This window comes from Hyla sarda, unplaced genomic scaffold (genome assembly GCF_029499605.1).
Source record: "Hyla sarda isolate aHylSar1 unplaced genomic scaffold, aHylSar1.hap1 scaffold_1299, whole genome shotgun sequence".
Taxonomy (NCBI): Eukaryota; Metazoa; Chordata; class Amphibia; order Anura; family Hylidae; genus Hyla; species Hyla sarda.
Genome location: NW_026607922.1, coordinates 1 through 20,324, shown reverse-complemented (window position 1 = coordinate 20,324; position 20,324 = coordinate 1). Strand labels below are relative to the sequence as shown.

The 20,324-nt window shown below is 45.6% G+C and overlaps 7 non-coding genes and 2 pseudogenes across 7 annotated transcripts; all 9 read right to left on the bottom strand.

The window, feature by feature from the left end:
* Positions 1–1,534: 1,534 nt before the first annotated feature.
* LOC130304913 (U2 spliceosomal RNA) lies at positions 1,535–1,725 on the bottom strand. The gene has a single exon (XR_008854619.1). It is a non-coding gene; the product is annotated as a U2 spliceosomal RNA (small nuclear RNA).
* Positions 1,726–3,818: 2,093 nt separating this feature from the next.
* On the bottom strand, positions 3,819–4,009 carry LOC130304912 (U2 spliceosomal RNA). Its single transcript, XR_008854618.1, has one exon. It is a non-coding gene; the product is annotated as a U2 spliceosomal RNA (small nuclear RNA).
* Positions 4,010–6,083: 2,074 nt separating this feature from the next.
* Positions 6,084–6,274, bottom strand: LOC130304952 (U2 spliceosomal RNA). The gene has a single exon (XR_008854655.1). It is a non-coding gene; the product is annotated as a U2 spliceosomal RNA (small nuclear RNA).
* A 2,091-nt stretch (positions 6,275–8,365) lies between these two features.
* Positions 8,366–8,504, bottom strand: LOC130304950 (U2 spliceosomal RNA; annotated as a pseudogene).
* A 1,240-nt stretch (positions 8,505–9,744) lies between these two features.
* LOC130304946 (U2 spliceosomal RNA) lies at positions 9,745–9,844 on the bottom strand (annotated as a pseudogene).
* Positions 9,845–11,935: 2,091 nt separating this feature from the next.
* Positions 11,936–12,126, bottom strand: LOC130304945 (U2 spliceosomal RNA). Its single transcript, XR_008854652.1, has one exon. It is a non-coding gene; the product is annotated as a U2 spliceosomal RNA (small nuclear RNA).
* A 2,091-nt stretch (positions 12,127–14,217) lies between these two features.
* On the bottom strand, positions 14,218–14,408 carry LOC130304911 (U2 spliceosomal RNA). Its single transcript, XR_008854617.1, has one exon. It is a non-coding gene; the product is annotated as a U2 spliceosomal RNA (small nuclear RNA).
* Positions 14,409–16,496: 2,088 nt separating this feature from the next.
* Positions 16,497–16,687, bottom strand: LOC130304933 (U2 spliceosomal RNA). Its single transcript, XR_008854640.1, has one exon. It is a non-coding gene; the product is annotated as a U2 spliceosomal RNA (small nuclear RNA).
* Positions 16,688–18,772: 2,085 nt separating this feature from the next.
* On the bottom strand, positions 18,773–18,963 carry LOC130304922 (U2 spliceosomal RNA). Its single transcript, XR_008854628.1, has one exon. It is a non-coding gene; the product is annotated as a U2 spliceosomal RNA (small nuclear RNA).
* Positions 18,964–20,324: the final 1,361 nt, after the last annotated feature.

Sequence of the window (20,324 nt, the reverse complement as noted above, 5' to 3'; positions counted from 1 at the left end):
TTTGGTTACATACACAACAAAGCTGGGTTGTTGTTGTTTACACTCTGCAAGGCCTGTGGAAGTGAGTGACATCATAGCACTGTAGTTCTGAGGGTTCAAGATGGATGCAACAATCTCCTGTTGCTTCTATGAAGGCCGTAATAGACGACATCACCAAACAGCTCCATAGTCACATACACAGCAAAGGAGAGATGTTGTTTACACCTAGTGATGTCAGTGGTATTGAGTGACATCACAGCACAGTGCTAAGGCTCCTGGGCCTGGACACAGCAGCGGCTGCAATATCTCAACGGAGAATACGTTTATATCTATGTGTGTGTGTGCGCATATATATATATATATATATATATATATATATATTTCTCCGCCGAAATCACTTTTAAACCCATTTCCACCTTTTTTTCCCTTCTCTTCCTCTTACTTTTTTTTCACGTTTTTTTACGTTTTTCTCCTTTTCGCCTCTTTTCTGGGCGTATTATTCTTCTTTTTCTTCTTTTTTTTCGTCTAATGCATACCCCATCAGTGCAGCAATGCTTATTCAATACCGCCAGCAGATGGAGACACTGGGGGATAATTTTCTAAGGATTTATACTGATTTTTCCTGTCTGAATTTGTCGCACAGAAAGTTGCAGGCCAAATATGTGTGACATTTCTGCGACTTTAGCTTCTAGAGCATTTTTACAACATTATACATAGGTGCTGAATACATAAAAAGCGACTGTTCAGCGACAGACAAGTCGCATCGGCTGAAAGTAGGCCAGAATGTCAGTCCATGTTGGAGCAGGTTTAGATACAGTCTAAAGCATAGATCTCAAAGTCTGTGCACAGAATTTAGCAAGGGCCTCGCACCTTCTGATGCATCAGGTAGGTGCACAATAGCATAGCCTAACCCTCTGTACTTTGGTCTATATTGATGCGGGACATAGACAGCCAGCTGATGACCAATCCATTAGTGCAATGGATGGCTGGAAGCATTTGTCTTTGCCTTTGCAATACCACAGAAGCAATGCATGGTCAATGTACAGCAATGACACACCTGTGTGAACAGCCAGGAGACCCCCCCCCCCCCCCATGTTATGTTACATAGTTACATAGTTAGTACGGTCGAAAAAATACATATGTCCATCACGTTCAACCAGGGAATTAAGGGGTAGGGGTGTGGCGCGATATTGGGGAAGGGATGAGATTTTATATTTCTTCATAAGCATTAATCTTATTTTGTCAATTAGGAACATTCAGCACCCACCCGCTATCAAGGCAGCTGCCTATCATGTCATGCCCTACCTGCACAGGTGTGCTGGCTACTCAAATGATCCAATTAAGGAGGCCATTTAGTCAGCAGCAGCAGAAGTCCTGTGCCTGGACGCTCCAACAGGGGCCAGACACAAGCAGAAGCAGAAGCAGCAGAAGCAGCAGCAGCACCACCTTTTGTTTTTTGGCTGCAGCAGCAGCAAGGCCCACAGGGCTGGCAAGCTGGCTAGCCAGCAAGCAGGTAGCAATGAAAGTAGGAATCTTTCTTTTTAACCCTGTAAGGGGGTGGTGCACTGTACCCGAAGATACTGCCATATCGGGTCAATGCATAGGGCGACGGAAGCAAGCTTCGAAATCGGCCCCCGTTCTCAAAAATCCATTTAATATATGGTCCCCAGATAGGGGACGTATCAGATATTAAACTGATAAGAACAGATACTACACTTGATCTTAGCCAAAAGGCCGAGAAGCGATAACCGTGAAAGGGGCGGGCCCAACAAGGTCCCCTTCATGGGCACTATCACTGCTTGCTGTCAGGGAGGCTGCCAGACAATTTTCCATGCACACTCTGGGCTGGGGGGCAGTCAACCACCAGTACACACAGCAGAACCTAAACCCATACCATTATTGCTAAGCAGCAAGACAGGGGCCCATTGCACTCCCACGGGGCCTTTTTAAATGCAATCCATAACCCGGATTTGCCAGGAACCCTTCTTACTCCTCCTACTTGCATGTGACACTGGGCTTAGGATCTGCATAGGAAACACACACACAAGCACACACCTACCTTTGTTGCCTGCAGATGCCTCCTTGGCTGTCCCCAAACGGTATCAAACCAACACCCACGGGAAGCTGTAAGCATAGAGGACATGCCTGCACCCCATTGGACTTACCTGTGTGGGTTAAATCCGGGTTATTTGACAACCTATGGCGGTGATGGTTCTGCTCAGGCAGAGCAGTGCTGATGCTCCTCATAAAGCTGTCGCTGCTGTGAAGGTTCTAGGTGACATCACAAATCCCTTTGGTTACATACACAACAAAGCTGGGTTGTTGTTGTTTACACTCTGCAAGGCCTGTGGAAGTGAGTGACATCATAGCACTGTAGTTCTGAGGGTTCAAGATGGATGCAACAATCTCCTGTTGCTTCTATGAAGGCCGTAATAGACGACATCACCAAACAGCTCCATAGTCACATACACAGCAAAGGAGAGATGTTGTTTACACCTAGTGATGTCAGTGGTATTGAGTGACATCACAGCACAGTGCTAAGGCTCCTGGGCCTGGACACAGCAGCGGCTGCAATATCTCAACGGAGAATACGTTTATATCTATGTGTGTGTGTGCGCATATATATATATATATATATATATATATATATATATATATATATATTTCTCCGCCGAAATCACTTTTAAACCCATTTCCACCTTTTTTTCCCTTCTCTTCCTCTTACTTTTTTTTCACGTTTTTTTACGTTTTTCTTTTTTCTCCTTTTCGCCTCTTTTCTGGGCGTATTATTCTTCTTTTTCTTCTTTTTTTTCGTCTAATGCATACCCCATCAGTGCAGCAATGCTTATTCAATACCGCCAGCAGATGGAGACACTGGGGGATAATTTTCTAAGGATTTATACTGATTTTTCCTGTCTGAATTTGTCGCACAGAAAGTTGCAGGCCAAATATGTGTGACATTTCTGCGACTTTAGCTTCTAGAGCATTTTTACAACATTATACATAGGTGCTGAATACATAAAAAGCGACTGTTCAGCGACAGACAAGTCGCATCGGCTGAAAGTAGGCCAGAATGTCAGTCCATGTTGGAGCAGGTTTAGATACAGTCTAAAGCATAGATCTCAAAGTCTGTGCACAGAATTTAGCAAGGGCCTCGCACCTTCTGATGCATCAGGTAGGTGCACAATAGCATAGCCTAACCCTCTGTACTTTGGTCTATATTGATGCGGGACATAGACAGCCAGCTGATGACCAATCCATTAGTGCAATGGATGGCTGGAAGCATTTGTCTTTGCCTTTGCAATACCACAGAAGCAATGCATGGTCAATGTACAGCAATGACACACCTGTGTGAACAGCCAGGAGACCCCCCCCCATGTTATGTTAAATAGTTACATAGTTAGTACGGTCGAAAAAAGACATATGTCCATCACGTTCAACCAGGGAATTAAGGGGTAGGGGTGTGGCGCGATATTGGGGAAGGGATGAGATTTTATATTTCTTCATAAGCATTAATCTTATTTTGTCAATTAGGAACATTCAGCACCCACCCGCTATCAAGGCAGCTGCCTATCATGTCATGCCCTACCTGCACAGGTGTGCTGGCTACTCAAATGATCCAATTAAGGAGGCCATTTAGTCAGCAGCAGCAGAAGTCCTGTGCCTGGACGCTCCAACAGGGGCCAGACACAAGCAGAAGCAGAAGCAGCAGAAGCAGCAGCAGCACCACCTTTTGTTTTTTGGCTGCAGCAGCAGCAAGGCCCACAGGGCTGGCTAGCTGGCTAGCCAGCAAGCAGGTAGCAATGAAAGTAGGAATCTTTCTTTTTAACCCTGTAAGGGGGTGGTGCACTGTACCCGAAGATACTGCCATATCGGGTCAATGCATAGGGCGACGGAAGCAAGCTTCGAAATCGGCCCCCGTTCTCAAAAATCCATTTAATATATGGTCCCCAGATAGGGGACGTATCAGATATTAAACTGATAAGAACAGATACTACACTTGATCTTAGCCAAAAGGCCGAGAAGCGATAACCGTGAAAGGGGCGGGCCCAACAAGGTCCCCTTCATGGGCACTATCACTGCTTGCTGTCAGGGAGGCTGCCAGACAATTTTCCATGCACACTCTGGGCTGGGGGGCAGTCAACCACCAGTACACACAGCAGAACCTAAACCCATACCATTATTGCTAAGCAGCAAGACAGGGGCCCATTGCACTCCCACGGGGCCTTTTTAAATGCAATCCATAACCCGGATTTGCCAGGAACCCTTCTTACTCCTCCTACTTGCATGTGACACTGGGCTTAGGATCTGCATAGGAAACACACACACAAGCACACACCTACCTTTGTTGCCTGCAGATGCCTCCTTGGCTGTCCCCAAACGGTATCAAACCAACACCCACGGGAAGCTGTAAGCATAGAGGACATGCCTGCACCCCATTGGACTTACCTGTGTGGGTTAAATCCGGGTTATTTGACAACCTATGGCGGTGATGGTTCTGCTCAGGCAGAGCAGTGCTGATGCTCCTCATAAAGCTGTCGCTGCTGTGAAGGTTCTAGGTGACATCACAAATCCCTTTGGTTACATACACAACAAAGCTGGGTTGTTGTTGTTTACACTCTGCAAGGCCTGTGGAAGTGAGTGACATCATAGCACTGTAGTTCTGAGGGTTCAAGATGGATGCAACAATCTCCTGTTGCTTCTATGAAGGCCGTAATAGACGACATCACCAAACAGCTCCATAGTCACATACACAGCAAAGGAGAGATGTTGTTTACACCTAGTGATGTCAGTGGTATTGAGTGACATCACAGCACAGTGCTAAGGCTCCTGGGCCTGGACACAGCAGCGGCTGCAATATCTCAACGGAGAATACGTTTATATCTATGTGTGTGTGTGCGCATATATATATATATATATATATATATATATATATATATATATTTCTCCGCCGAAATCACTTTTAAACCCATTTCCACCTTTTTTTCCCTTCTCTTCCTCTTACTTTTTTTTCACGTTTTTTTACGTTTTTCTCCTTTTCGCCTCTTTTCTGGGCGTATTATTCTTCTTTTTCTTCTTTTTTTTCGTCTAATGCATACCCCATCAGTGCAGCAATGCTTATTCAATACCGCCAGCAGATGGAGACACTGGGGGATAATTTTCTAAGGATTTATACTGATTTTTCCTGTCTGAATTTGTCGCACAGAAAGTTGCAGGCCAAATATGTGTGACATTTCTGCGACTTTAGCTTCTAGAGCATTTTTACAACATTATACATAGGTGCTGAATACATAAAAAGCGACTGTTCAGCGACAGACAAGTCGCATCGGCTGAAAGTAGGCCAGAATGTCAGTCCATGTTGGAGCAGGTTTAGATACAGTCTAAAGCATAGATCTCAAAGTCTGTGCACAGAATTTAGCAAGGGCCTCGCACCTTCTGATGCATCAGGTAGGTGCACAATAGCATAGCCTAACCCTCTGTACTTTGGTCTATATTGATGCGGGACATAGACAGCCAGCTGATGACCAATCCATTAGTGCAATGGATAGCTGGAAGCATTTGTCTTTGCCTTTGCAATACCACAGAAGCAATGCATGGTCAATGTACAGCAATGACACACCTGTGTGAACAGCCAGGAGACCCCCCCCCCCCCCCCATGTTATGTTACATAGTTACATAGTTAGTACGGTCGAAAAAAGACATATGTCCATCACGTTCAACCAGGGAATTAAGGGGTAGGGGTGTGGCGCGATATTGGGGAAGGGATGAGATTTTATATTTCTTCATAAGCATTAATCTTATTTTGTCAATTAGGAACATTCAGCACCCACCCGCTATCAAGGCAGCTGCCTATCATGTCATGCCCTACCTGCACAGGTGTGCTGGCTACTCAAATGATCCAATTAAGGAGGCCATTTAGTCAGCAGCAGCAGAAGTCCTGTGCCTGGACGCTCCAACAGGGGCCAGACACAAGCAGAAGCAGCAGCAGCACCACCTTTTGTTTTTTGGCTGCAGCAGCAGCAAGGCCCACAGGGCTGGCTAGCTGGCTAGCCAGCAAGCAGGTAGCAATGAAAGTAGGAATCTTTCTTTTTAACCCTGTAAGGGGGTGGTGCACTGTACCCGAAGATACTGCCATATCGGGTCAATGCATAGGGCGACGGAAGCAAGCTTCGAAATCGGCCCCCGTTCTCAAAAATCCATTTAATATATGGTCCCCAGATAGGGGACGTATCAGATATTAAACTGATAAGAACAGATACTACACTTGATCTTAGCCAAAAGGCCGAGAAGCGATAACCGTGAAAGGGGCGGGCCCAACAAGGTCCCCTTCATGGGCACTATCACTGCTTGCTGTCAGGGAGGCTGCCAGACAATTTTCCATGCACACTCTGGGCTGGGGGGCAGTCAACCACCAGTACACACAGCAGAACCTAAACCCATACCATTATTGCTAAGCAGCAAGACAGGGGCCCATTGCACTCCCACGGGGCCTTTTTAAATGCAATCCATAACCCGGATTTGCCAGGAACCCTTCTTACTCCTCCTACTTGCATGTGACACTGGGCTTAGGATCTGCATAGGAAACACACACACAAGCACACACCTACCTTTGTTGCCTGCAGATGCCTCCTTGGCTGTCCCCAAACGGTATCAAACCAACACCCACGGGAAGCTGTAAGCATAGAGGACATGCCTGCACCCCATTGGACTTACCTGTGTGGGTTAAATCCGGGTTATTTGACAACCTATGGCGGTGATGGTTCTGCTCAGGCAGAGCAGTGCTGATGCTCCTCATAAAGCTGTCGCTGCTGTGAAGGTTCTAGGTGACATCACAAATCCCTTTGGTTACATACACAACAAAGCTGGGTTGTTGTTGTTTACACTCTGCAAGGCCTGTGGAAGTGAGTGACATCATAGCACTGTAGTTCTGAGGGTTCAAGATGGATGCAACAATCTCCTGTTGCTTCTATGAAGGCCGTAATAGACGACATCACCAAACAGCTCCATAGTCACATACACAGCAAAGGAGAGATGTTGTTTACACCTAGTGATGTCAGTGGTATTGAGTGACATCACAGCACAGTGCTAAGGCTCCTGGGCCTGGACACAGCAGCGGCTGCAATATCTCAACGGAGAATACGTTTATATCTATGTGTGTGTGTGCGCATATATATATATATATATATATATATATATATATATATATATATTTCTCCGCCGAAATCACTTTTAAACCCATTTCCACCTTTTTTTCCCTTCTCTTCCTCTTACTTTTTTTTCACGTTTTTTTACGTTTTTCTCCTTTTCGCCTCTTTTCTGGGCGTATTATTCTTCTTTTTCTTCTTTTTTTTCGTCTAATGCATACCCCATCAGTGCAGCAATGCTTATTCAATACCGCCAGCAGATGGAGACACTGGGGGATAATTTTCTAAGGATTTATACTGATTTTTCCTGTCTGAATTTGTCGCACAGAAAGTTGCAGGCCAAATATGTGTGACATTTCTGCGACTTTAGCTTCTAGAGCATTTTTACAACATTATACATAGGTGCTGAATACATAAAAAGCGACTGTTCAGCGACAGACAAGTCGCATCGGCTGAAAGTAGGCCAGAATGTCAGTCCATGTTGGAGCAGGTTTAGATACAGTCTAAAGCATAGATCTCAAAGTCTGTGCACAGAATTTAGCAAGGGCCTCGCACCTTCTGATGCATCAGGTAGGTGCACAATAGCATAGCCTAACCCTCTGTACTTTGGTCTATATTGATGCGGGACATAGACAGCCAGCTGATGACCAATCCATTAGTGCAATGGATGGCTGGAAGCATTTGTCTTTGCCTTTGCAATACCACAGAAGCAATGCATGGTCAATGTACAGCAATGACACACCTGTGTGAACAGCCAGGAGACCCCCCCCCCCCCCCCATGTTATGTTACATAGTTACATAGTTAGTACGGTCGAAAAAAGACATATGTCCATCACGTTCAACCAGGGAATTAAGGGGTAGGGGTGTGGCGCGATATTGGGGAAGGGATGAGATTTTATATTTCTTCATAAGCATTAATCTTATTTTGTCAATTAGGAACATTCAGCACCCACCCGCTATCAAGGCAGCTGCCTATCATGTCATGCCCTACCTGCACAGGTGTGCTGGCTACTCAAATGATCCAATTAAGGAGGCCATTTAGTCAGCAGCAGCAGAAGTCCTGTGCCTGGACGCTCCAACAGGGGCCAGACACAAGCAGAAGCAGAAGCAGCAGAAGCAGCAGCAGCACCACCTTTTGTTTTTTGGCTGCAGCAGCAGCAAGGCCCACAGGGCTGGCTAGCTGGCTAGCCAGCAAGCAGGTAGCAATGAAAGTAGGAATCTTTCTTTTTAACCCTGTAAGGGGGTGGTGCACTGTACCCGAAGATACTGCCATATCGGGTCAATGCATAGGGCGACGGAAGCAAGCTTCGAAATCGGCCCCCGTTCTCAAAAATCCATTTAACCCCTTAAGGACACATGACGTACTGGAACGTCATGTGTCCACTCCCGATCTATAACGCGGGGCCACGGCGTGGCCCCGCGTCATAGCGGGTCGGGCCCGGCCTCTAACAACGGCCGGGACCCGTGGCTAATAGCGCGCGGCATTGATCGCTGTGCCGCGCGCTATTAACCCTTTAGACGCGGCGTTCAAAGTTGAACGCCGCGTCTAAAGTGAAACCGAAAGCATCCCGGCTAGCTCAGTGGGCTGTTCGGGATAGCCGCGGTGAAATCGCGGCATCCCGAACAGCTGACAGGACAGCGGGAGGGCCCCTTCCTGCCTCCTCGCTGTCCGATCGCCGAATGACTGCTCAGTGCCTGAGATCCAGGCATGAGCAGTCATCCGGCAGAATCGTTGATCACTGGTTTCTTATGAGAAACCAGTGATCAACATAGAAGATCAGTGTGTGCAGTTTTATAGGTCCCTATGGGACCTATAACACTGCAAAAAAAAAGTGAAAAAAAAAAGTGAATAAAGATCATTTAACTCCTCCCCTATTAAAAGTTTGAATCACCCCCCTTTTCCAATAAAAAAAAAAACACAGTGTAAATAAAAATAAAAATAAACATATGTGGTATCACCGCGTGCGGAAATGTCCGAATTATAAAAATATATCATTAATTAAACCGCTCGGTCAATGGTGTGCGCGCAAAAAAATTCCAAAGTCCAAAATAGTGCATTTTTGGTCACTTTTTATATCATTTAAAAATGAATAAAAAGTGATCAATAAGTCCTATCAATGCAAAAATGGTACCGTTAAAAACTTCAGATCACAGCGCAAAAAATGAGCCCTCATACCGCCCCATACACGGAAAAATAAAAAAGTTATAGGGGTCAGAAGATGACAATTTTAAACGTATTAATTTTCCTGCATGTAGTTATGATTTTTTCCAGAAGTCCGACAAAATCAAACCTATATAAGTAGGGTATAATTTTAATCGTATGGACCTACAGAATACATATCAGGTGTCATTTTTACCGAAAAATGTACAACGTAGAAACGGAAGCCCCCAAAAGTTACAAAACAGCGTTTTTTTTTTCAATTTTGTCGCACAATGATTTTTTTTCCCGCTTCACCATAGATTTTTGGGCAAAATGACTGACGTCATTACAAAGTAGAATTGGTGGCGCAAAAAATAAGCCATCATATGGATTTTTAGGTGTAAATTTGAAAGAGTTATGATTTTTTAAAGGCAAGGAGCAAAAAACGAAAATGCAAAAACGGAAAAACCTCCGGTCCTTAAGGGGTTAATATATGGTCCCCAGATAGGGGACGTATCAGATATTAAACTGATAAGAACAGATACTACACTTGATCTTAGCCAAAAGGCCGAGAAGCGATAACCGTGAAAGGGGCGGGCCCAACAAGGTCCCCTTCATGGGCACTATCACTGCTTGCTGTCAGGGAGGCTGCCAGACAATTTTCCATGCACACTCTGGGCTGGGGGGCAGTCAACCACCAGTACACACAGCAGAACCTAAACCCATACCATTATTGCTAAGCAGCAAGACAGGGGCCCATTGCACTCCCACGGGGCCTTTTTAAATGCAATCCATAACCCGGATTTGCCAGGAACCCTTCTTACTCCTCCTACTTGCATGTGACACTGGGCTTAGGATCTGCATAGGAAACACACACACAAGCACACACCTACCTTTGTTGCCTGCAGATGCCTCCTTGGCTGTCCCCAAACGGTATCAAACCAACACCCACGGGAAGCTGTAAGCATAGAGGACATGCCTGCACCCCATTGGACTTACCTGTGTGGGTTAAATCCGGGTTATTTGACAACCTATGGCGGTGATGGTTCTGCTCAGGCAGAGCAGTGCTGATGCTCCTCATAAAGCTGTCGCTGCTGTGAAGGTTCTAGGTGACATCACAAATCCCTTTGGTTACATACACAACAAAGCTGGGTTGTTGTTGTTTACACTCTGCAAGGCCTGTGGAAGTGAGTGACATCATAGCACTGTAGTTCTGAGGGTTCAAGATGGATGCAACAATCTCCTGTTGCTTCTATGAAGGCCGTAATAGACGACATCACCAAACAGCTCCATAGTCACATACACAGCAAAGGAGAGATGTTGTTTACACCTAGTGATGTCAGTGGTATTGAGTGACATCACAGCACAGTGCTAAGGCTCCTGGGCCTGGACACAGCAGCGGCTGCAATATCTCAACGGAGAATACGTTTATATCTATGTGTGTGTGTGCGCATATATATATATATATATATATATATATATATATATATATATATTTCTCCGCCGAAATCACTTTTAAACCCATTTCCACCTTTTTTTCCCTTCTCTTCCTCTTACTTTTTTTTCACGTTTTTTTACGTTTTTCTCCTTTTCGCCTCTTTTCTGGGCGTATTATTCTTCTTTTTCTTCTTTTTTTTCGTCTAATGCATACCCCATCAGTGCAGCAATGCTTATTCAATACCGCCAGCAGATGGAGACACTGGGGGATAATTTTCTAAGGATTTATACTGATTTTTCCTGTCTGAATTTGTCGCACAGAAAGTTGCAGGCCAAATATGTGTGACATTTCTGCGACTTTAGCTTCTAGAGCATTTTTACAACATTATACATAGGTGCTGAATACATAAAAAGCGACTGTTCAGCGACAGACAAGTCGCATCGGCTGAAAGTAGGCCAGAATGTCAGTCCATGTTGGAGCAGGTTTAGATACAGTCTAAAGCATAGATCTCAAAGTCTGTGCACAGAATTTAGCAAGGGCCTCGCACCTTCTGATGCATCAGGTAGGTGCACAATAGCATAGCCTAACCCTCTGTACTTTGGTCTATATTGATGCGGGACATAGACAGCCAGCTGATGACCAATCCATTAGTGCAATGGATGGCTGGAAGCATTTGTCTTTGCCTTTGCAATACCACAGAAGCAATGCATGGTCAATGTACAGCAATGACACACCTGTGTGAACAGCCAGGAGACCCCCCCCCCCCCCCCATGTTATGTTACATAGTTACATAGTTAGTACGGTCGAAAAAAGACATATGTCCATCACGTTCAACCAGGGAATTAAGGGGTAGGGGTGTGGCGCGATATTGGGGAAGGGATGAGATTTTATATTTCTTCATAAGCATTAATCTTATTTTGTCAATTAGGAACATTCAGCACCCACCCGCTATCAAGGCAGCTGCCTATCATGTCATGCCCTACCTGCACAGGTGTGCTGGCTACTCAAATGATCCAATTAAGGAGGCCATTTAGTCAGCAGCAGCAGAAGTCCTGTGCCTGGACGCTCCAACAGGGGCCAGACACAAGCAGAAGCAGAAGCAGCAGAAGCAGCAGCAGCACCACCTTTTGTTTTTTGGCTGCAGCAGCAGCAAGGCCCACAGGGCTGGCTAGCTGGCTAGCCAGCAAGCAGGTAGCAATGAAAGTAGGAATCTTTCTTTTTAACCCTGTAAGGGGGTGGTGCACTGTACCCGAAGATACTGCCATATCGGGTCAATGCATAGGGCGACGGAAGCAAGCTTCGAAATCGGCCCCCGTTCTCAAAAATCCATTTAATATATGGTCCCCAGATAGGGGACGTATCAGATATTAAACTGATAAGAACAGATACTACACTTGATCTTAGCCAAAAGGCCGAGAAGCGATAACCGTGAAAGGGGCGGGCCCAACAAGGTCCCCTTCATGGGCACTATCACTGCTTGCTGTCAGGGAGGCTGCCAGACAATTTTCCATGCACACTCTGGGCTGGGGGGCAGTCAACCACCAGTACACACAGCAGAACCTAAACCCATACCATTATTGCTAAGCAGCAAGACAGGGGCCCATTGCACTCCCACGGGGCCTTTTTAAATGCAATCCATAACCCGGATTTGCCAGGAACCCTTCTTACTCCTCCTACTTGCATGTGACACTGGGCTTAGGATCTGCATAGGAAACACACACACAAGCACACACCTACCTTTGTTGCCTGCAGATGCCTCCTTGGCTGTCCCCAAACGGTATCAAACCAACACCCACGGGAAGCTGTAAGCATAGAGGACATGCCTGCACCCCATTGGACTTACCTGTGTGGGTTAAATCCGGGTTATTTGACAACCTATGGCGGTGATGGTTCTGCTCAGGCAGAGCAGTGCTGATGCTCCTCATAAAGCTGTCGCTGCTGTGAAGGTTCTAGGTGACATCACAAATCCCTTTGGTTACATACACAACAAAGCTGGGTTGTTGTTGTTTACACTCTGCAAGGCCTGTGGAAGTGAGTGACATCATAGCACTGTAGTTCTGAGGGTTCAAGATGGATGCAACAATCTCCTGTTGCTTCTATGAAGGCCGTAATAGACGACATCACCAAACAGCTCCATAGTCACATACACAGCAAAGGAGAGATGTTGTTTACACCTAGTGATGTCAGTGGTATTGAGTGACATCACAGCACAGTGCTAAGGCTCCTGGGCCTGGACACAGCAGCGGCTGCAATATCTCAACGGAGAATACGTTTATATCTATGTGTGTGTGTGCGCATATATATATATATATATATATATATATATATATATATATATATATTTCTCCGCCGAAATCACTTTTAAACCCATTTCCACCTTTTTTTCCCTTCTCTTCCTCTTACTTTTTTTTCACGTTTTTTTACGTTTTTCTCCTTTTCGCCTCTTTTCTGGGCGTATTATTCTTCTTTTTCTTCTTTTTTTTCGTCTAATGCATACCCCATCAGTGCAGCAATGCTTATTCAATACCGCCAGCAGATGGAGACACTGGGGGATAATTTTCTAAGGATTTATACTGATTTTTCCTGTCTGAATTTGTCGCACAGAAAGTTGCAGGCCAAATATGTGTGACATTTCTGCGACTTTAGCTTCTAGAGCATTTTTACAACATTATACATAGGTGCTGAATACATAAAAAGCGACTGTTCAGCGACAGACAAGTCGCATCGGCTGAAAGTAGGCCAGAATGTCAGTCCATGTTGGAGCAGGTTTAGATACAGTCTAAAGCATAGATCTCAAAGTCTGTGCACAGAATTTAGCAAGGGCCTCGCACCTTCTGATGCATCAGGTAGGTGCACAATAGCATAGCCTAACCCTCTGTACTTTGGTCTATATTGATGCGGGACATAGACAGCCAGCTGATGACCAATCCATTAGTGCAATGGATGGCTGGAAGCATTTGTCTTTGCCTTTGCAATACCACAGAAGCAATGCATGGTCAATGTACAGCAATGACACACCTGTGTGAACAGCCAGGAGACCCCCCCCCCCATGTTATGTTACATAGTTACATAGTTAGTACGGTCGAAAAAAGACATATGTCCATCACGTTCAACCAGGGAATTAAGGGGTAGGGGTGTGGCGCGATATTGGGGAAGGGATGAGATTTTATATTTCTTCATAAGCATTAATCTTATTTTGTCAATTAGGAACATTCAGCACCCACCCGCTATCAAGGCAGCTGCCTATCATGTCATGCCCTACCTGCACAGGTGTGCTGGCTACTCAAATGATCCAATTAAGGAGGCCATTTAGTCAGCAGCAGCAGAAGTCCTGTGCCTGGACGCTCCAACAGGGGCCAGACACAAGCAGAAGCAGAAGCAGCAGAAGCAGCAGAAGCAGCACCACCTTTTGTTTTTTGGCTGCAGCAGCAGCAAGGCCCACAGGGCTGGCTAGCTGGCTAGCCAGCAAGCAGGTAGCAATGAAAGTAGGAATCTTTCTTTTTAACCCTGTAAGGGGGTGGTGCACTGTACCCGAAGATACTGCCATATCGGGTCAATGCATAGGGCGACGGAAGCAAGCTTCGAAATCGGCCCCTGTTCTCAAAAATCCATTTAATATATGGTCCCCAGATAGGGGACGTATCAGATATTAAACTGATAAGAACAGATACTACACTTGATCTTAGCCAAAAGGCCGAGAAGCGATAACCGTGAAAGGGGCGGGCCCAACAAGGTCCCCTTCATGGGCACTATCACTGCTTGCTGTCAGGGAGGCTGCCAGACAATTTTCCATGCACACTCTGGGCTGGGGGGCAGTCAACCACCAGTACACACAGCAGAACCTAAACCCATACCATTATTGCTAAGCAGCAAGACAGGGGCCCATTGCACTCCCACGGGGCCTTTTTAAATGCAATCCATAACCCGGATTTGCCAGGAACCCTTCTTACTCCTCCTACTTGCATGTGACACTGGGCTTAGGATCTGCATAGGAAACACACACACAAGCACACACCTACCTTTGTTGCCTGCAGATGCCTCCTTGGCTGTCCCCAAACGGTATCAAACCAACACCCACGGGAAGCTGTAAGCATAGAGGACATGCCTGCACCCCATTGGACTTACCTGTGTGGGTTAAATCCGGGTTATTTGACAACCTATGGCGGTGATGGTTCTGCTCAGGCAGAGCAGTGCTGATGCTCCTCATAAAGCTGTCGCTGCTGTGAAGGTTCTAGGTGACATCACAAATCCCTTTGGTTACATACACAACAAAGCTGGGTTGTTGTTGTTTACACTCTGCAAGGCCTGTGGAAGTGAGTGACATCATAGCACTGTAGTTCTGAGGGTTCAAGATGGATGCAACAATCTCCTGTTGCTTCTATGAAGGCCGTAATAGACGACATCACCAAACAGCTCCATAGTCACATACACAGCAAAGGAGAGATGTTGTTTACACCTAGTGATGTCAGTGGTATTGAGTGACATCACAGCACAGTGCTAAGGCTCCTGGGCCTGGACACAGCAGCGGCTGCAATATCTCAACGGAGAATACGTTTATATCTATGTGTGTGTGTGCGCATATATATATATATATATATATATATATATATATATATATATATATATATTTCTCCGCCGAAATCACTTTTAAACCCATTTCCACCTTTTTTTCCCTTCTCTTCCTCTTACTTTTTTTTCACGTTTTTTTACGTTTTTCTCCTTTTCGCCTCTTTTCTGGGCGTATTATTCTTCTTTTTCTTCTTTTTTTTCGTCTAATGCATACCCCATCAGTGCAGCAATGCTTATTCAATACCGCCAGCAGATGGAGACACTGGGGGATAATTTTCTAAGGATTTATACTGATTTTTCCTGTCTGAATTTGTCGCACAGAAAGTTGCAGGCCAAATATGTGTGACATTTCTGCGACTTTAGCTTCTAGAGCATTTTTACAACATTATACATAGGTGCTGAATACATAAAAAGCGACTGTTCAGCGACAGACAAGTCGCATCGGCTGAAAGTAGGCCAGAATGTCAGTCCATGTTGGAGCAGGTTTAGATACAGTCTAAAGCATAGATCTCAAAGTCTGTGCACAGAATTTAGCAAGGGCCTCGCACCTTCTGATGCATCAGGTAGGTGCACAATAGCATAGCCTAACCCTCTGTACTTTGGTCTATATTGATGCGGGACATAGACAGCCAGCTGATGACCAATCCATTAGTGCAATGGATGGCTGGAAGCATTTGTCTTTGCCTTTGCAATACCACAGAAGCAATGCATGGTCAATGTACAGCAATGACACACCTGTGTGAACAGCCAGGAGACCCCCCCATGTTATGTTACATAGTTACATAGTTAGTACGGTCGAAAAAAGACATATGTCCATCACGTTCAACCAGGGAATTAAGGGGTAGGGGTGTGGCGCGATATTGGGGAAGGGATGAGATTTTATATTTCTTCATAAGCATTAATCTTATTTTGTCAATTAGGAACATTCAGCACCCACCCGCTATCAAGGCAGCTGCCTATCATGTCATGCCCTACCTGCACAGGTGTGCTGGCTACTCAAATGATCCAATTAAGGAGGCCATTTAGTCAGCAGCAGCAGAAGTCCTGTGCCTGGACGCTCCAACAGGGGCCAGACACAAGCAGAAGCAGAAGCAGCAGAAGCAGCAGCAGCACCACCTTTTGTTTTTTGGCTGCAGCAGCAGCAAGGCCCACAGGGCTGGCTAGCTGGCTAGCCAGCAAGCAGGTAGCAATGAAAGTAGGAATCTTTCTTTTTAACCCTGTAAGGGGGTGGTGCACTGTACCCGAAGATACTGCCATATCGGGTCAATGCATAGGGCGACGGAAGCAAGCTTCGAAATCGGCCCCCGTTCTCAAAAATCCATTTAATATATGGTCCCCAGATAGGGGACGTATCAGATATTAAACTGATAAGAACAGATACTACACTTGATCTTAGCCAAAAGGCCGAGAAGCGATAACCGTGAAAGGGGCGGGCCCAACAAGGTCCCCTTCATGGGCACTATCACTGCTTGCTGTCAGGGAGGCTGCCAGACAATTTTCCATGCACACTCTGGGCTGGGGGGCAGTCAACCACCAGTACACACAGCAGAACCTAAACCCATACCATTATTGCTAAGCAGCAAGACAGGGGCCCATTGCACTCCCACGGGGCCTTTTTAAATGCAATCCATAACCCGGATTTGCCAGGAACCCTTCTTACTCCTCCTACTTGCATGTGACACTGGGCTTAGGATCTGCATAGGAAACACACACACAAGCACACACCTACCTTTGTTGCCTGCAGATGCCTCCTTGGCTGTCCCCAAACGGTATCAAACCAACACCCACGGGAAGCTGTAAGCATAGAGGACATGCCTGCACCCCATTGGACTTACCTGTGTGGGTTAAATCCGGGTTATTTGACAACCTATGGCGGTGATGGTTCTGCTCAGGCAGAGCAGTGCTGATGCTCCTCATAAAGCTGTCGCTGCTGTGAAGGTTCTAGGTGACATCACAAATCCCTTTGGTTACATACACAACAAAGCTGGGTTGTTGTTGTTTACACTCTGCAAGGCCTGTGGAAGTGAGTGACATCATAGCACTGTAGTTCTGAGGGTTCAAGATGGATGCAACAATCTCCTGTTGCTTCTATGAAGGCCGTAATAGACGACATCACCAAACAGCTCCATAGTCACATACACAGCAAAGGAGAGATGTTGTTTACACCTAGTGATGTCAGTGGTATTGAGTGACATCACAGCACAGTGCTAAGGCTCCTGGGCCTGGACACAGCAGCGGCTGCAATATCTCAACGGAGAATACGTTTATATCTATGTGTGTGTGTGCGCATATATATATATATATATATATATATATATATATATATATATATTTCTCCGCCGAAATCACTTTTAAACCCATTTCCACCTTTTTTTCCCTTCTCTTCCTCTTACTTTTTTTTCACGTTTTTTTACGTTTTTCTCCTTTTCGCCTCTTTTCTGGGCGTATTATTCTTCTTTTTCTTCTTTTTTTTCGTCTAATGCATACCCCATCAGTGCAGCAATGCTTATTCAATACCGCCAGCAGATGGAGACACTGGGGGATAATTTTCTAAGGATTTATACTGATTTTTCCTGTCTGAATTTGTCGCACAGAAAGTTGCAGGCCAAATATGTGTGACATTTCTGCGACTTTAGCTTCTAGAGCATTTTTACAACATTATACATAGGTGCTGAATACATAAAAAGCGACTGTTCAGCGACAGACAAGTCGCATCGGCTGAAAGTAGGCCAGAATGTCAGTCCATGTTGGAGCAGGTTTAGATACAGTCTAAAGCATAGATCTCAAAGTCTGTGCACAGAATTTAGCAAGGGCCTCGCACCTTCTGATGCATCAGGTAGGTGCACAATAGCATAGCCTAACCCTCTGTACTTTGGTCTATATTGATGCGGGACATAGACAGCCAGCTGATGACCAATCCATTAGTGCAATGGATGGCTGGAAGCATTTGTCTTTGCCTTTGCAATACCACAGAAGCAATGCATGGTCAATGTACAGCAATGACACACCTGTGTGAACAGCCAGGAGACCCCCCCCCCATGTTATGTTACATAGTTACATAGTTAGTACGGTCGAAAAAAGACATATGTCCATCACGTTCAACCAGGGAATTAAGGGGTAGGGGTGTGGCGCGATATTGGGGAAGGGATGAGATTTTATATTTCTTCATAAGCATTAATCTTATTTTGTCAATTAGGAACATTCAGCACCCACCCGCTATCAAGGCAGCTGCCTATCATGTCATGCCCTACCTGCACAGGTGTGCTGGCTACTCAAATGATCCAATTAAGGAGGCCATTTAGTCAGCAGCAGCAGAAGTCCTGTGCCTGGACGCTCCAACAGGGGCCAGACACAAGCAGAAGCAGAAGCAGCAGAAGCAGCAGCAGCACCACCTTTTGTTTTTTGGCTGCAGCAGCAGCAAGGCCCACAGGGCTGGCTAGCTGGCTAGCCAGCAAGCAGGTAGCAATGAAAGTAGGAATCTTTCTTTTTAACCCTGTAAGGGGGTGGTGCACTGTACCCGAAGATACTGCCATATCGGGTCAATGCATAGGGCGACGGAAGCAAGCTTCGAAATCGGCCCCCGTTCTCAAAAATCCATTTAATATATGGTCCCCAGATAGGGGACGTATCAGATATTAAACTGATAAGAACAGATACTACACTTGATCTTAGCCAAAAGGCCGAGAAGCGATAACCGTGAAAGGGGCGGGCCCAACAAGGTCCCCTTCATGGGCACTATCACTGCTTGCTGTCAGGGAGGCTGCCAGACAATTTTCCATGCACACTCTGGGCTGGGGGGCAGTCAACCACCAGTACACACAGCAGAACCTAAACCCATACCATTATTGCTAAGCAGCAAGACAGGGGCCCATTGCACTCCCACGGGGCCTTTTTAAATGCAATCCATAACCCGGATTTGCCAGGAACCCTTCTTACTCCTCCTACTTGCATGTGACACTGGGCTTAGGATCTGCATAGGAAACACACACACAAGCACACACCTACCTTTGTTGCCTGCAGATGCCTCCTTGGCTGTCCCCAAACGGTATCAAACCAACACCCACGGGAAGCTGTAAGCATAGAGGACATGCCTGCACCCCATTGGACTTACCTGTGTGGGTTAAATCCGGGTTATTTGACAACCTATGGCGGTGATGGTTCTGCTCAGGCAGAGCAGTGCTGATGCTCCTCATAAAGCTGTCGCTGCTGTGAAGGTTCTAGGTGACATCACAAATCCCTTTGGTTACATACACAACAAAGCTGGGTTGTTGTTGTTTACACTCTGCAAGGCCTGTGGAAGTGAGTGACATCATAGCACTGTAGTTCTGAGGGTTCAAGATGGATGCAACAATCTCCTGTTGCTTCTATGAAGGCCGTAATAGACGACATCACCAAACAGCTCCATAGTCACATACACAGCAAAGGAGAGATGTTGTTTACACCTAGTGATGTCAGTGGTATTGAGTGACATCACAGCACAGTGCTAAGGCTCCTGGGCCTGGACACAGCAGCGGCTGCAATATCTCAACGGAGAATACGTTTATATCTATGTGTGTGTGTGCGCATATATATATATATATATATATATATATATATATATATATATTTCTCCGCCGAAATCACTTTTAAACCCATTTCCACCTTTTTTTCCCTTCTCTTCCTCTTACTTTTTTTTCACGTTTTTTTACGTTTTTCTCCTTTTCGCCTCTTTTCTGGGCGTATTATTCTTCTTTTTCTTCTTTTTTTTCGTCTAATGCATACCCCATCAGTGCAGCAATGCTTATTCAATACCGCCAGCAGATGGAGACACTGGGGGATAATTTTCTAAGGATTTATACTGATTTTTCCTGTCTGAATTTGTCGCACAGAAAGTTGCAGGCCAAATATGTGTGACATTTCTGCGACTTTAGCTTCTAGAGCATTTTTACAACATTATACATAGGTGCTGAATACATAAAAAGCGACTGTTCAGCGACAGACAAGTCGCATCGGCTGAAAGTAGGCCAGAATGTCAGTCCATGTTGGAGCAGGTTTAGATACAGTCTAAAGCATA